The sequence below is a fragment of the Petaurus breviceps genome, unplaced genomic scaffold (assembly GCF_028583685.1).
Source record: "Petaurus breviceps papuanus isolate PSGF00001 unplaced genomic scaffold, PetGlider_PUasm1.0 90804, whole genome shotgun sequence".
Taxonomy (NCBI): domain Eukaryota; kingdom Metazoa; phylum Chordata; class Mammalia; order Diprotodontia; family Petauridae; genus Petaurus; species Petaurus breviceps.
In genome coordinates this window covers 14,969,630-14,973,334 of record NW_027187348.1, presented here as the reverse complement: position 1 = coordinate 14,973,334, position 3,705 = coordinate 14,969,630, and the positions used below count along the sequence as shown (strand labels likewise).

At 37.2% G+C, this 3,705-nt stretch overlaps 1 pseudogene; it reads right to left on the bottom strand.

Annotated features, from left to right (window-relative positions):
* Nucleotides 1–1,779: 1,779 nt before the first annotated feature.
* LOC138147728 (small ribosomal subunit protein uS3-like) lies at nucleotides 1,780–2,642 on the bottom strand (annotated as a pseudogene).
* Between the last annotated feature and the right edge of the window lie 1,063 nt (nucleotides 2,643–3,705).

Here is a 3,705-nt window from a genome sequence, read left to right as displayed (position 1 = left end):
TCCCAGGTTAAGAAGAACATATTGTAAACAGCCAGACTTAAACTATTCAATTATCATGGAGCCATACACAGAATAACACAAGATCTAGCAGCTTCTGAATTAAAGTATCAGAGGGCCTGGAATACAATAGCCCAGAGGGAAAAAGAGGAGGCAGGATTAGAAATAAGAATAAACTGCACAGCAAAGTGGAGTATAATCCTTCAGGGGAAAATGAATATTCAATAAAATAGAGGACTTTCAAGCATTCCTGAAGTGGAGATCCGAACTGAATAAAAAGGTTGACTTTCAAATATGACTTTAGAGAAACTTAAAAAGGTAAACAGGAAATAGAAATCATAAGGGACTCAATAAGTTTAAACTCTTTATTTTTCTACATAGGAAGTTGGTATTTGTAACTCCTAAGAATTTCATTATTATTAAGGCACTTAGAAAGTGTATACATAGACAAGGGCAGGTGTGAGTTTACAATGATGAGATGATACAAAAATACAGGGTTAAAAACAGGAATGCAATAAAAGAAGTATAATGGCATAAATTATCTCACATTAAAAAGGCATAAGAAAAACCTTTACAATGGATTGGAGGTATGTGACAATGCTTAAATTTCTCCCTTTTCAGGATTGACTAAAAGGGAATAAAATAAATATACAGGTATGTAAAGAAATCTATCTTACCCTACATGGCAGTAGTCAGGGAAAGGGTAAGAAAATGGGGTGGAGGTTGCTATAAAAGAGAGGGCAGATTGAAGGAGGTGGTGGTAATAACCAAAACCCTTTTGAGGAGCAACTGAGTGAAAGGAAAGTATGAAGAAAGATAAACAGAAAAAGTAGGTTGGAGGGAAATAGTTATTATAACTATGAAAAGGTTTTATCTGATAAAGGTTTAATTTCTCAAATCTGGGGAACAAAATAAAATTTATAAGACTTCAGTTGCTAAAGGGTAAAAGGATATGAACAGTTTTCATTAAAAGAAAAGGAAGATATCCAGTCCCTTCTTAAATTATGGATCATGACTCTATATGGGGTCATGACCCTCAATTTAAGAAGCTCTAAAGAAATTATGCATGGAAAAAGTTAAAGAAGGCATGCATATGAAAACAGATCTAAATCAGTATTTATTTGAGAAATACAAATTAAAACAACCCTGAGATGCTACCTCATACCTCTTAGAATAGCTAATATGACAGAAAAGGAAAATGACCTATGGGGGGGCGGGGGGGCGGATGTGGGAAAATTGGGACACTAAAGCACTGTTGGTGGAGTTGTAAACTGATACAGAAATTCTGAAGAATAATTTGGAACTATGCCCAAAAGGACAAAACCTATGCATTACCTTTGACATAGCTATACCACTACTAGCTCTGTATCCCAAAAAGATTTTTTAAATGGGGGGGGGGAGGGAAGGAGAAGGACCAATGTGTACAGAAACATTTATAGCAGCTAGCAGCTCTTTCTGTTGTGGCAAGAATTGGAAATTAAGGGGATGCTCATCAATTTGGAGACTGGCTGAACAAGCTCTAGTGTATTATTTTGATTGAATACTATTATTCTATAAGAAATGATGAATAGGATTCTTTCATAAAAACCTGAAAAGACTTACATGAACTCATATGAAGTGAAATGAATGGAACCTAGAGAACACTCTGTACAGTGACAATATTGTACAGTGACCAACCGTGAATGACTTAGCAATGCAATTACCCCCCCCAAAAAAAAATTCTGAAGGACTTATGAAAAATTCAACCTACCTCCAGAGAAAGAAATTTGGAGGCAAATTGAATTATTCTTTTTTTGTGTTGTTTTGTTTTACAAAAGATTTTATTAAAGATCTTTACAGAAGAGCTTCAGTCACAGAGGTGTCACAGAGTCCTGTTAGGCAGTGGGCACTGGCTGGGCCATAGCTGGTTGCTCTGCCTTCCCACTCTTCTACTCTGAGATGGGGGAGGTAGGAAGAATCTCATCCTTGGGCTCTACAGTGCTCACATGGTCGGTCAGGGGGTTCTTAGGGCCAATCTTGCCACTTGGGTCCCAGAGCAACATGATTTTGACTTTAATTCCAAATATACCCTGTCTGAGGAAGATGTGGCACACAGCTGTGTCAACATAGTACTTGACAGTGTCTCCACTGTGGATCATCAGACCATCCACAAACTTCATGGACTTGGCCCTCTGGCCTCTGAGCTTACCAGACACCACTACTTCACATGCCTTTGCTCCACTCTCCTTAACAAAGCGGAGGACACCATAGCAGGCCCTATGAACAGCAAGGCCTCCCAGGAGCTTATAACGCAAGGACTCAGCCTGGGCAATAGCACAGAGAACTCTGGTGGTCACCTTCTCAGCATAAAGCTCTACACTGCCTTCGGGGAAGACAAACCTCTTCTAAACTACAGCTGTCAGGTCATGAATCCAGCAACCCTTCTCCCCAAGGACATTCTGAGTCCTGGTGGCCAAGATGATGATTTCTGTCCTGGTTGGGGTAACTTGAGCCTCCACCCCAGAATAGCCATCCTCAGCCAGCTCCCTGGTGAGAAACTCATTCAGCTCAGCTTTGAAGATGCCATCAGCAACAAACTTCCTCTTCTTGGAGATCTGCACCGCCATCTTGCAGCGACAGGAAAAGCCAAATTGAAGTATTCTTTAATAAATCTTTACTTGTGTTTTTGTTTTGTGCTTTCAATCACAACATGACTGCATATATCCATATCCATATGTTTGTATGTATGTATGTATGTATATATATCGAACTGTTTTGTCAATGACATGTAGCAGATGAGGGAGGGAATGAATTTGGAATTTTTTTAAAGAATGTTAAAACTGTTTTTACATGTAATTGTTAAAAACTGAATATAAAAAAAACAGTTTTCTACTTACAACAAAAGTATGCAACTACAAAAAAATGAAGATAATTCCTCATTTCCAGGAGATTGCAGAATAATGTGGGAGGCAAAGAACAAAGCCAAAATTGCTGGTATGATGAGTGGGAAGCCATAGGATAGTAGATTGAAACTGGATGAAAATATATTAATTTCTATTGATTTCTATAGGTGGAAGGAATAGTTACATAAATGAGATTAAAGTATCAACAAACATTTTTTAACTTTAAATAGTATTTTGTCTTTCTTCAACAATAATATATCAAGAAAATTCCCCTTAATTTCTAGTATTTTCCTACCATGAAAAGGGCTATTATAAATATTTTGGGATCTGCAGGTCCTCTCTCCTTTTTTATGATCTCTGGTATACAGATTTGGTAGTGGTTTTCCTGGATCAAAGTGAATACACAGTTTGCTAGCCTTTTGGGAATAGTTCCAAATTGCTCTCCATAATATTTGGATCTGTTCTCACACCTAGCAACAGTGCATCAGGGTCCAATTTTCCTATATCCTTTCCGACATTTTTCTTTTCCCTTTTTTGTCATGTTATCTAATCTGATTGATCTGAAGTAGTACCTCAGACTTATTTTAATTTGCATTTCTCTAATCAAAAGTGATTTAGAGCACTTCTTCATATGCATATAAATAACTTTGATTTCTTTACCTAAAAACTACCTATTCATATCCTTTGACCATTTATAAATTAGGGAATGGCTTGTATTCTCATAAATTTGACTCAGTTCTCTATATATTTGAGAAATGAGGCCTTCATAAAGACACCTGCTGTAAAGATTGTTTCCCAGGTTTCTGCTTTCCTTCTAATCTTGGTT